Below are 13,782 nucleotides of genomic sequence, written 5' to 3'. Positions count from 1 at the left end.
TCCTTGCCACAGGATGTAGTGATGGTGTCTGGACTAGATACCTTTTAAAGGGGATTGGACAGATTTCTGGAAGAAAAGTCCATCACAGGTCACAAGCCGTGATTGGTATGAGTAACCTCCTGATTTTAGGTTACCTCAGAATGCGAGATGCAAGGGAGGGCACCAGAATGCAAGTCTCTTGTTGTCTTGTGTGCTCCCTGAGGCATCTGGTGGGCCACTGTGAGATACAGGAAGTTGGATTAGATGGGCCTTTGGACTGATCCAGTGGGGCTCTTATGTTCTTAAGGGGAAAGTCGAGCTTCTCCTTTCCTGACAGCTCTCTTGTGGCTGTAAAAACTGCATTGTTGGCAGAAAAGTAATAGCTATCCCATCACAGCTCCTGCTTGCAGTGCAACCTTTAAAAGTAGGGGAGTCTGCTGGGGAGAAGTGGCAATTTCTTACCTGGCTTGGTGAGGTCAATATTACTGCAGAGGTGGAAGGGAAGAATTTATGAAAGGAACAGCTGAGAAGGAAAGAGAGAAGTGATGGGGCCTCAATATGGATGAGAAAGGAAGGAGTAGATCTGGGGTGGGAGAACTTGGGGAAAGGGATAAAATAACCTGTATGAAAGGTGGGGTCAGAGTCTTCCTTTGTTATTGTGTGGTGGAAGTACAGGATGGGAAAAATGGAAGATGCAATATGAATTGTCTGACCTTAGCATTCACATGTCTAGTGTGTTTTAACATGCACAAGATACCTTCTCAGTTACATCCCCAGATACATGGGGTGATTATTTGTAAAATGCATGGGCTGCTTTTTTTTTTTCCGTGTTCAAAGTAGTATCCAACAGAGAACAAAATAAAAACGGCCATTGTAAAATAAATAAAAAATAGATTTAAAAAAATAAGACAAAGTCATTTGGGCCATTGAAAAATCATCCCTCTGAGAAACCCAGGTACTGTACTGTTGCTGGTACTGAGGGCTGAGAGGTCCAGCTTCCATCTCTGGATGCATAACGGAAGATGGCATGTAATATATTGTACAGCTGAACTGATGAGTTGCTGTTGTGTCCCTATTTCCTTTTAATGTGAGCAGGATTAGGGCCCAATCCTATTGCGGGCTGGCACTGAGCTCCAGTGCCAGCACTGGGTGTCACAAATGTGTCATAAGGCATGTTTATGACACCCAGAGAGGAGTCAGTGCCTCCTGACTACGGATTCCAGAAAGAAGTCCGGCGCTGAGCCCAGAGCCAGGCAAATGCTGCCCAGAGTATGGTAAGAGTGGCAGCAATGAGGGCCTTGGAGGTGGGGAGAGGCATTCCTGGGCAGGGGAAGGGTGGGGTGGGAGGATGAACTGGGGCAGGAGAGGGTGGGACCAGCAGAACCCTGCTCCGCCATATCCTATCCTCTGTGTTGGGCTGGAAAGCCTGACATGGAAGCTCTCATGTCTGTGCTGGCAAAAGAGTTCACACAGGCTTGAGAAATCCCATTATGGGGCTTGGGGTCTTCCCCTGAGGAAGCCTTCTGCAACCCTGGCAGTGCTGCTGGCTGGACTAATATTAGGTCCATCCAGCAGCTAATACTAGGTGGTGGCACTGGGGATAGGATTGGACTGTTAGTTCACACAAACAAATCAATGATCTGACACTTCCTGTTCTCTCATTCTGTTTCCATTTCTCCAGTCGGAGTGTTCATCAGGTTCATGCCACGTAGCCTCCATACGCTCCTCTGTTTCACCATTTTAAACTGGTTTACCCCTAGTCTGGTTCACCTGCCACGAAAGCAGTGGCATGGGTGTCTTCTGTACTGCACAGAAGCTGCTGTGCATGCCAAGTAATTTGCATTTTTCCTACACCATTGCAACTTTTCGCAAGAGAAGGTTTCACTGGATATTGTGATCACAACAGTGCCTTCTGTTGAACTTAGTCCAGCTTCCTGTTGACTTCATTTCAAGAGTCTACTTGCCTGTTTGGGTCTCAACTTAAAGTAGTGGTTTTGATTTTTAAAGAGCTACAAGGCATACTTGATTCATGCTTACATCTGGTACCCCCCCCCCCAATCTTACACTGTGATAGTTCACAGAATTCTTCTGCATATTTTCCTGCAGTCTGAAGTGCAGAGTGTGGCTGTAAGTCAGGGCTGTCTTGGTAGTACTACCTCAACAGTGGAACTAGGCTTGCCTTACATCCTTCCTTTAGGAGGCAGGTTAAAACCTTGTCTGAAAACATTTAACAGTGGGTGCTTCTACACTTGCCCTTTTCCCTGAAATTGTCATCCATTGTTCACTCGCTTTTTAAATGTTATGTTCATCTTCAGTCTTAAAGAACTATCTGCCTAGACTCGGCTTGAGAGGAAGCAGCTGAGGTGCCAAATACGGAGGGTTTTTTTTTGCAGGGGCTGGTAGTGAAATATCTGAGATCAGAGTCCATATGGGTGAAAAGATGAGGAGATTTTGCAGACAGAAGGTTCCTGAGCCTCTTGTTCCTTATCCCTAGAATTAAAGCTAAGCAGGGTCAGGCCTGGTTAGTACTTGGATGGGAGACTGCCTGGGAATACTGGGTGCTGTAGGCTTACACCATAGTCTTTCGAGACTGAAGGTTGCCAACCAACCAATTGTATAATGCTGTGAACATCCCCACATAGAGATAAGTTTGGAAGCAGGAAGGGGATAAGTTTGAGTACTGAAGAATTGAAAAGCTGAAGACAGACACTCAGGAGAAATTGGCTGTTATGTGGTGCTTAGCCTTCATCTCCAGACAGGCTCATGGGCTTCAATTTCATGCCCTCCCCCCTCTCCTGTTAATACCTGGTGCCTCCTTCCCCCATATCCTCTATCACCCGTTCCCCACCCATCCTTCTTCAACCTGAGCCAGAGTGGCTGGAAAACACCGGTCTCTGGGGACATTGGGGTATTTCCACCAGCAGCACCTGTGTGCTAATTGGTAACAGGGTGAGACATGGACAGACTCTGCCCTGCCTAGTGGCAGATGGGCCACCTTATCTTTGGAAAGCCACAAGTATATGTCTCGGCCATTCTAAGGGCAAGACAAGCTATGTACCGGTGTGCGTTTCTAGCTATTAGTCATACACGCTGTGTTCCTGGCACTGGCTATGGAGCTGAGCTCAATCATCGCCCCAATCTTCCTGTGTCATGAGCGATGCGGAGCAGGCAGGTTCTTGAGTGGGCTTTGGGAAGTGGTCTGTCTTTGAACAGCACCCTACTGCAGTAGCACTATATGTTGTCCCAATGCAAGAGTGCTGGGTAGAATGCGGGCTCACTAAGTTGGGAATTGCCACATTTTTCAAGGCAGTTCACAGGAAACTGATGATGTAGTTGTAACTTTGCCATTCCCCAGCTATTCTGGCTTCTAATCAGATTCTGAGCCCAATTTAAAGCCTGCTGATGACCTTTAAGGCCCTAAATGGCTTAGGACTAGGTTACTGAAAAGACCATCTCCTCTCACATTAACCTCAGGTCAACAGGGAAGGCCTTTTTCTGCATCCTGGCTTCCTTGGAGCAAGGCTGGTTGGAGTGCATTAGAAGACTTATTCTGTGGCATTGCCCAGGACCTGGAATACCCTGCCATGGAACACCACTTGGTTTTGTCCTTGCTGGTTGATATTGCTGTGTCCTGAGATACTTTATCTGCCACCTGCCTGTGTCTCTTAAGTTAGTGTTTCTTAGCATACATTGTTTCTTTCACAATTACACTTTTTTGCATACTTGTTGGAAGATGTATGCTGCATTTAGTGTGTTAGAATTAAAAAAGAAAAGCAGAATAAAAATACATATTGATCTATATAAAGTTTTGGTCTCAGTAGCGGTCTCAAGCTCCCCCCCCCCCCTTTTTGCCACATTTAGCCATGTACCAGCAGTTAGGCTGGAAGAGCTGCTTAGCTTATTTTGTGCTGATGAAATGCAGCATTTCATTTGCTGGGCAGGCACAGTGCAGCAACTTGCATTGCAACAACACAAAACTGATTCCTATTCCGATCACAGAGCAGGGGATAGGATCGTGCTGTTTGCCTCAATTCTTTGCTGGTAAAATGTCAGCAATGAATCTATTTTAGATCTGACAACATGGCAAGGCTAAAACACAAACATCGGTCAGATCCATGATAAGCAGCACTATCCAATTCAAGAAGTCACGAAACAAAACATGAATTTCACAGTGGATTTGGTGCACCAAAACTTTCCCAATCAACGGAAGCAAACAAAATCAACTTTCTAGACTTATCCCCGAATCTTTACAGTTCAGTAGCAGTTTGATTTTCTCAATTGTTGATCCAAAAACAGTTGATCAGATAAGAGCAAGTGAGGATAATTCCTTAATGAGATTATTGGAGAGCACAACGCATAAGATCATGTGGTGGCTATCTCAAAGGCTTGCTGTTGGGGGGCACTCTAGGTTGTTTAAAAGATCTCAGCACAAGAGAAGAGGTAGTCTGCACACCTGCATGTTGGATCAGAGCCATAGCTGAAACCCAACCCTGCTAAGCTTCTTGGTGAGGGGCTTGAGTTCCCTGCTTCTCTTCTTTAATAAGGTGGGAAGCACGCATAGCCCTTCTGTTCCCTAGGCTGGCATCATTTGAAGCCATCTGGGGCAATCTGGATATTGAAGTCACTTTGGCGCCTCTCATCTCCGCCTCTTCTCGCGCACACACACACACACCTTTGTTGCTGAACCACCTTACCTAAAGCCAAGAGCTGCAATTAAACAATGCTTCTCCCCTTCCAGCTAATTTATTTGGGGTCTATTATATTGTATTCAGCATAGGGAAGGGGGAGATTTGTTTTATTGGTGCCTGTTATGATTCACTGCAGCTGTGATGTCTGGAGCAAGGTACAAGGGCTTGTGGAATAAGGAACCATTGTTTGAAACAAGGATCATATGGCAACGCCAGTACCGCAAAGGGATACAGAATTGAAATCTACAATCTGAGCAAAACATGATGTAATTGTGAGACCTAACAACTGACAAGGACTGATCTGGACCAGTTCAGCCTTATTCACAGCTCAGATTTAGCCTCAGAAGAGTCAGTGTGTGTCTGGTAGTGTGGCTTCCAGATGGCAAATCGCACACTTCCTAGCATTCTTCAAATGTTTATCAAAGAAGATAATCCTAGATCTATATAGAATGTTAGTTTCTGTCCTGTGAGTTGGAGGAAGTGAACCTGTCTCAAGGCCCAATCCTATCCAATTTTCCAGTGCTGGTGCAGTTGTGCCAGTGGGGTGTGCGCTGTGTCCTGTGGTGGAGAGGCAGTCCCCGGGGCCTTCTCAAGGTATGGGAACATGTGTTCCCTTACCACGGGGCTGCATTGTAGCTACACCAGAGCTGGAAAGTTGGATAGAATTGGGCCCTCACTCATCAGTGATGTCAACAGTTCTCTGTTATATGGATTTTTATCCCACCTTCTCTGGAGGGCTCAAGCTGGCTAACAGCAATGTACAATGCAGTCTTATACATGTATACTCAGAAGTATCCTCTATTGAATTAAGTGGGTTGCACTCCCAAGTAAGTGTGCATAGGATTGCATTGTTAGTGGGCAAAATGCTCTATCTCAGGAACAGAAGTGCTTCCTTGAAATACAGTGTGGATCCCTGCAAGGAATAAATAACAACTGAGCATTTACAGTAATGTGCATTGATAAACTGCCTCTCCAGGAAGGCTCTGACAGCCCAATCCTATACATGTCTACGCAGAAGTAAGTCCCATTAGTGCCAATGGGGCTTACTCCCAGGAAAGTGTGGAGAGGATTGAACACAATGAGATTTATTTCTAGGTAGTCCTGTCAAAGGTTGGGGCTGTAATTGATTTTATTGAGGTCAGGCTAAACTTGATCTGTTTCCTCCACTTTCAGCTCAGGATGGGCTTTCTAAAAATACGAGTATATTTCAGCTTAGTGTAGGCCTGCCTCTGTCGAATTGCCAGAATTTCATAAATAAATTCCTCCACCCCAAATAATATGAAGAATAACATTTCCTGGACACTCTGGATGCCAGACTGGAGAGAGATGTTGCCTGAGAGCTTGGTTTAATATTTTTACAGGTTTCCTGTTTCCCCAAGCAGTGAGAAACTCCAGGGGCAGTGCTACTTAGGGATTGGCTTCCTCTGGGGGAGACTTGTGGTGCTTTAGCAAAATTTGCTTTATTTACGTAGAGCATTGGTGGAGCATCAGCATCCCTAGCGAGAGACACCCTGCACTCCAAAAACCTAACCTCAAACTGCTATTTCACAGCATGAACCTTACATTGGGTCCTGTCCTTAACTTTGAGATGGGGGAGTAACATTTTCCAAGCTTTGGAGGCTTGAATTCCTGACATTCCAGGAGAACTGGAACTGAACCCAGAGATTCCCATTGAGATTCCCATCTACTGAAGATTAGGGAACATTAACTAGGTATCCTGGAGTCTTAAGCAGGAATCTGTCTAACCAAGGAGATGGGCAGCTACTTGCCATTACAATACAGAACAAGCCATCAGCATTACCTAAGTGATGTTTTCTTATTAGAATGTGCTGTGGAGCTGGCTTGCCAAAGCACAATTGATGATCCATTTGAGTATGTGAAGACAAAGGTCTCATTTGTATCCCCCCTTCAAGACAGAATCCTCTGTAGGCAACCTTCAGTCTCGAAAGACTCTGGTATCACGCTCTGAATGGTGGTTCTGGAACAGCGTCTAGTGTGGCTGAAAAGGCCAATTCGGGAGTGACAATCCCTTCCACACTGGGTGCAAGTGCAGTCTGTCCCTGGTCTGTCTCCCTGGCTATGGGCCTTCCTTCTTTGCCTCTTAGCCTCAGACTGTTGGCCAAGTGTCTCTTCAAACTGGGAAAGGCCATGCTGCACAGCCCGCCTCCAAGCAGGCTGCTCAGAGCTGCTTTATACTAAGCATTGCTCCATCTCACTCACTATTGTCCACATGGAGTGACAGCAGTTTTCCGGGGCTTCAGGCAGGATCTCCCTCAGCCTTATCCAGAGACGCCACTAGAAATTGAGCTTGGGACCTTCTGCATGAATGGCAGGTCCTCTGCCACTGAGCTTAGTCCTTCCCCAATGTTCATCCCATTTTGTCCTCACAACCACCTTGCAAAGTAGGTTAGGTAAGCGGCAGAAGCTGTCCCACTGAACTTCACCGCTCTTTGAGTTATTGCCTAGACCAGTGGTTCTCACACTTTTAGCACAGGGACCCACTTTTTAGAATGAGAATCTGTCAGAACCCACCGGAAGTGTTGACATGACCAGAAGTGACATAATTAAGCAGGAAAATTTTTAGCAACCCTAGGCTGCAATCCTATCTACACTTACTCAGGAGTGAGTCCCATTTACCATCATTGCTAAAAGAATATACGTAGTAGCTTGTTAAAAGTACAGGTCTGTAACATTTCCTCAAATGTAGACGCATACCATGGTAACATCAAGCCTAATATGTTAAAAATAAAATAGTGAAATTAATGGGGACCCACCTGAAATTGGTTCGTGACCCACCTAGTGGGTCCCGACCCACAGTTTGAGAAACACAGACCTAGATGAAGTCCAGCATCTATCATCTGTTTGCTGTGCTGACACTGAGTGGAGACAGTTCCATTCACACAGTGTATAATCAATTGATGGCAACACTGCATAGCTCAGATGGCTTTAAAAGGGGACTAGAGCCATCCATGGAGAATAATAATTCCAGTGCAATCCTAGACATCTCTGCGAAGAAGTGACTTACTCTTAGGTAAATGTGTACGGTAGGCCCTAGGTGTCTGTGGGAGATTGGTTCCACAACTCCCCCCGGATATCAAAATCCCTGGATGCTGAAATCAATGGGGGGGGGGCAGGGCACCAGTGCCACAAAAACTTATCTGGAGGCAATGCCAAACCTTGTGGAGGTTGCACTGGCCTCCCAGTCTCCTCAGATGACCTTCTGGACATGACCTGAAGTCACTTCCGATTCATACCGGTGACTTATAGTCACATCCAAGAGGTGTTCTGAGATGTGGGGAGGCAGTGTGCAACCTTCCTGCACTTCAGAACACCTCCCAGATGTGACCAGTTGTCACCGATGCAAACTGGAAGTGGTTTCCAATTGTGTCCAGGAGGCCCCCTAAGGGCCTCTGAGGCGTGAGCTTGGCATCTGCGGATGCTCAAATGGTTGGTTGGTGGTTGGCAACCTTCAGTCTCGAAAGACTATGGTATAAGCCTGCAGCACCCGGTGTTCCCAGGCGGTCTCCCATCCAAGTACTAACCAGGCCTGACCCTGCTTAGCTTCCAAGATCAGATGAGATTGGGCATGTGCAGGGTAACAGTGTGAATGAAGGTCCACTGTATAGGCCTGCAGCCTTAGGGCCCAATCCTATCCCTTGCCAACCCATAACATGCAGCTCTGCCGATGGAGCATGCACTGTATACTATGGGGAAAGGGTGATCTGATGGCACAGTAGAGGTAAGTAAAAATATTTCTTAACCTCCCCATTGGCTACATGGCCTCCGATAGGTCTCCTTGGATCCACGCCAACTGTTTAGCTGGCATGAGTCGGAAGAGACTCGGGGCAGTTTGGGGCAGGGAAAGGGCAATAGCATCTTGGTATGCTTGGCTGCTGGTGAGATTCCCCCCTTCCCACCCCTGAATCACTCCTGGCCTGCTCTCCACCCCAAACCATCCCTGATCCTCCACCATAACACCCTCCCCATTGACATATTGAGTCATTGGTTGGTGCACATGGCCTCTGGGCATTTGAAATTGTGCCAGTAGCCTGTGGAGATGCTGCTGGACTTAACAAAGACAGATCACAAGATCTGTCACTGTAAGCCCGGCATAGGATTGGGCTGTTAGTACGTTAAAAGCTATTAGTCATATCTAAACAAACCCTCCAGATTTAAAAGCAACACATGCTTCTGAGTGCCAGTTGCTGAGAGACAGACAATGGGGAGAAAGCCATCATGACCTACCCAAGATCTCCTAGCCCGGAGGCAGTGTACCAAATGCTATGCCCTTCCTTAACTGGTGATGTTCCAGCTTCTGCTCCTTCCACTCCCTGGGCTGGAAAAGGACAGCAGGAGCAATGCAGAAGAGGAAGTGTTGAGGCAAGTCCATCTCCTCCATCCCCTTTGGTGTTTTCCAATCAAGGGAGCAGGAGGAGTAGTGGAGGCAAGTGGGTAGCATTTGGCTTCACTGATGGGTCAACACAGAAAGCTACTGCCTTGCTGGTGGACTTTCCAAAAGCATCTTGTTGGCCACTGTGGGAAACTGGATGCTGGATCGAATTGACCCTTGCTTGCTCTGACCCAGAAGGGCTTTTTTATATCTCCCTCCCTCTCTCTGAGCTGGAGCCCGTGGGTGCGATTTTGTGTGTGTGTGTGTGTGTGTGTGTGTGTGCGTGCCCATACCCAGCAATCATGCATTCAGATTTGGCTGATGGTATCATGTGTTCTGCTGCCCGTATGCCTTCAATTTGTAAAATGAGAAACTCATGGCAGTTGAGGGTGGCATTAGAGAGCTGGTGTGGCACAGTGGCCAAGTGGCAAGAGTGGCGTGCCCCAGAAAGGCCAAAAATATTTCTAGATGTGGGTCCTGTTGGCAACCTTCAGTCTCGAAAGACTCTGGTATCGCGCTCTGAATGGTGGTTCTGGAACTGCATCTAGTGTGGCTGAAAAGGCCGATTCAGGAGTGACAATCCCTTCCACACCGGGAGCAAGTGCAGTCTGTCCCTGATCTGTCTCCCAGGCTGTGGGCCTTCCTTCTTTGCCTCTTTGCCTCAGTCTGTTGGCCAAGTGTCTCTTCCAACTGGGAAAGGCCATGCTGCACAGCCTGCCTCCAAGCGGGCCGCTCAGAGGCCAGGGTTTCCCACCTGTTGAGGTCCACTCCTAAGGCCTTCAGATGTGGGTGAGAACAGGCAAAGCCAGGAATGCTGCCAGTGTGCAGAAGCCTGACCATGGGGAGAGAAAGCCCTGGCCTTTGAGGGGCAGGTAAACGGTGACAGAATCTGCAGTTGCTAAGCAAGTGGGAGGCCAAGGCCGGGAGAGATTTGGCCGGCCCAAAGAGTAGTAGTAAAAGCGAAACTAGCGAGAGGGCTGCAGCTGCTGATAGTGCTGCTGAGAAAAGGAGAAGTCTGTGGTGGAAAGAAAGGAGGAGGGGGGATTCCAGCCTGCCCCAGGCCCTGATTGGCTGCAGTGGCTTTCCCAGGAGGGAAAGGAAGGGGGAAATTCGTTGGTCCTCTCCGCATAAAATAGCCTGAGAGGAGTGGCAAAGAGTGGGCCAGGGGCAGGGCACAGGCTGGCAGGATCACAGAGCTGGCAGGGAACACAGCCTGCCCCTGTCTCAGCCTGCCCATGGGGCGGGCCAGCCCTCTGCGTGCCTGGCTACCTTGTGTGTGTTTCAGACTGAATCCACAACAGGGAAGATGAATGAGCAGCCAGGACTTCTGGCACCTCTTGGCCATCACCTTGTAGCACTATGCAGGGAAACTTGACTCTGGATGCCCCGTCCAGAGGCTTGCAGGTGAGAGGTGAGTGTTGTCTGGGACCCTGGATAGGAGGGAAACATCAAAAGGGCCAGCACATCACACCTGCTCCTGCACAAAGAGCCCCAAAGAGGGAGGGCAAGTGCAACAAAGGTGTGAGCTCCAGTCTGGAGCATTGTTAACCACTGCTTTCTAAAGCAGCGGAGACCTATCAGGCCAAACTGCAAGCAGGTAAGGGGGGGGGAGAAAAGAACTGCCTTGAACCCTGCAGGCAGGGTGCGGTTTGTATTAAGGAAGCAGTGCACAAAGGAAGAGAACAAACCCTGCGGAAAGCAAGAGAAAGGGAACCAAGAGTCCCAGAAAGGGTATGTACTCCACCTCCTTCCTTGGTTTGCGCCTTCCATTTGCCTTCCATGGTATTAATAGCTGCAACAGGTAGAAATTAAACAGGTGGACTGTTTCCCCATCACTAGATCTTGGTCCTTCAAATGAAGCTTTCCCACTAGTAGCAGCAGCAAGTAAGCTTTCCTAAGGAATTTGGGCACCATCAAGGACACCAGGAAGTGGGTGAAGCTTCCGTAAAAGTCTCCTTCGCTTCTCTGTGCCACAAAATATTTATCGTCACCCTACCCCCAAATCATGCAAAAACAGGAGACAGCAAAATCCGGTTCTTGACTTCAAGCAAAAGAATCTTGAATTCCAGTCTCGGCTCCGCCATGGACTTGTTGGGTGAGCTCAGGCAAGCCATCACCTTTTAGCCTCCCTTATCCATCTGGAAAATGGGAACAACATTAGAAAATGAGATAAGAGAATTTTATTATGTACCCCAAGACACAGTATATTTAAACTAACAGGAACGTGCTGTTCCACGTCTAAGAGTCCTTGCAGGAACAGAATGGAAGAGTACAAACTCTTCTGAGAACCCTCTCTTCTGCCTACTCGCCCTGTACAGTACTTTGTTTACTGTTCCTACTTTTCAGAACTGAGGGCCAAACAAGATGAGATGTTGGAGGTCTGTGATTGGATCTCCCATCTCTTTAAAAATATTTAAAACTTTTTTTCAATTTATGCATTCCCTTGCAAGTAAAAGGTGCTGCTGCAAGTTTGCTTAGTTTCTTCAGCTGAACTTCTGTCAGTCACACGACTATTAAGGGCACAAATCTGTTCATGATTTTTAGTACTTGCTACCCAGTCTGCAGTGCACCTGCACTCAGCTAGACTACTCCCCCCCTACAATAGCCCTCCCCATTGAATTAGCTGGGAGTTCCCCAGAGAGATGATACCCTGTTGGAGGCCAGAGTTTAAATATTGGAGAGTTCTGGCTTGTTAATTTTCCAGACCAGAACAAATGTTGCCCCCTTTTCAATTGACCCCACTCTGGTATCTTTGACATCAACCTGATGCACATTAATGCAGCAAATGAAACTTTTCCAGGCAGGCACAGCAATATGGGGAAAGCGCCAACTGCTAATTTCTCTGTATCAGGCTTGCAATCAAATGCACCAATTAAAAAGGGCCAATAAAAAAAGATGGGTAGCCCTACCCAGGACCGATGCAAGCTCCAAATGTGTATGCTTCACATTTGGTTGGTAGGCTGAATCTTATTCTTGGAATGAGTTTTAATTGGCACAGCCAACACTTCTAATTTAGGAGCTTCACGTGACTGTGCATTGAAACTGTGCCAAATACATCCAAATGGGTTGAGGCTGTAGGTTCTAAGAACAATGGCTACAAATGGGACATAAAGACCATGATACAAAGGGGCAACTGCTTGGGCCCCAATGACTCCCACAAATTCAAAAAGCAGTTTGGAGATTTGGCAGGAGAACTTTTAAAAAGAGGAAATGGAGGTGGGGGCAGAGGAATAGTATGTACTTGGCTAGAGTGTGTACCCCCACCCCTTTGTGAGGGCTTAAGAGTTTGGAGGTTCTGTTTTGGGGCACCTTCTGAGATGATGATTCTGACAGGTGGATGGTTTGGTCTCTGTGTCGGTGGGACCAGTTCTTTGAATTGAGTTGCAGCCCAATCTTATGCATTTCTCTTTAGAAGCAAGTTCCCAGGGTGTTTAGTGGGGCTGACTCCCAAATAAACCTGCCTAGGACTCACTGCAGCCTTTATGTTCTTAAAATTAGGTTGCCTCTGCACTCAACGAAAGCTAGTGCTCCAGCGCAATAGGAAGCAGGGTGAAGGGTTGTGGTATGCGCTCTACCTCTTAAATTAGAAAGGCTATAGTGTGAGATCACCCAGTGATGACACCTCTCTAAAAAGTGTGCAGGCGTTAATGCAGCTCAACTAGTGTAGCTCACACTGTTGTGCAGCAGCTGTACAAGTGACCAGCTTGTGCATTCGCACAAGCATAGGTGAAGCTTCAGCGTTAGGGCCAAACTGCACATTTTATTAAGTATATAGTGTGGCCCTTGTTTGCTTTGGCTTTGTTTTTAAATAGGAGCTGCAGGGAGCCCAATCTGGATCACACATGGAGGGGCTTTAACAGTTTGTCCAGCTGTAGTCCTGATCCAGATTGCCCCCAACCCCGCAGCTGCCACTTCCCCCAGGAGGAAAACTCCCCTTGATGTTTATACAACCTCTTGGCATAAGACTACCAGATCGCCATGTGGGGAGCTCTCCACTATTCCTGATTATGCTAATAGTTTATTGTTGAGCACACAGTAGGATGACTGCCTACAGAGTAGAGGTGACCCGCCCCATTCCAAAAATGAAGGGAAGCCTGTGGGGCAGCCCTTGTCAAGATTTTTGGAAGAAGACCTGCCAGTTTTGTTCAGGATCCATATAATGGTCCTAATCCTTTATCTGGAAGTTAATCTGCATTCCTTTTTCCTGCTTAGACCCACCCAATACCCATTGTGAGCAGCTTGGCAGACTACTTTGCATGTTTCCTTCAATCTGCTGATGGTTCTTAACCAATGTAAAGAATTTTCCAGTGGCTTGGTGCAATTACCTTGAAGAGATCATGGCTGCACTGAATTTTTTTTTTAAAGGAGACTATATAATAGGCTTTTATAGCCATTCCATCAATATTAAAGACCACTGGCTACCATGCTAAGGCCAGTGGGGTGATCCGTATTGGATTGAGCTTGGAAGAGTGATAACCTTGAGTGGTTGGGCTGAGATGGAACATTCATGAGCATTTCAACTACTCCGGGAACAAAGCTGTCAGAATGGTTGCAGACCAATTTCTGTGTAGAAAGGAAAGGTCTCTGTTTGCCTGGGATTAAAGTCTCCTACAGACCCTAGGAACAGGAGCATCTTTTTTGGGCAGACCATAGACCTAGACGAGTTGGGTGAGCTAGGGGCTGGGGGACCAGAAAAAAGAGAGCCAGATAAAGAAAGAGAGCAGG

The 13,782-nt window shown here is 47.2% G+C and overlaps 1 pseudogene; it reads right to left on the bottom strand.

The window, feature by feature from the left end:
- Window positions 1–8,160: 8,160 nt before the first annotated feature.
- LOC136643535 (5S ribosomal RNA) lies at window positions 8,161–8,282 on the bottom strand (annotated as a pseudogene).
- Between the last annotated feature and the right edge of the window lie 5,500 nt (window positions 8,283–13,782).

The sequence above is a fragment of the Tiliqua scincoides genome, chromosome 2, assembly GCF_035046505.1.
Source record: "Tiliqua scincoides isolate rTilSci1 chromosome 2, rTilSci1.hap2, whole genome shotgun sequence".
Taxonomy (NCBI): domain Eukaryota; kingdom Metazoa; phylum Chordata; class Lepidosauria; order Squamata; family Scincidae; genus Tiliqua; species Tiliqua scincoides.
This window is presented reverse-complemented; position numbering and strand designations above follow the sequence as displayed.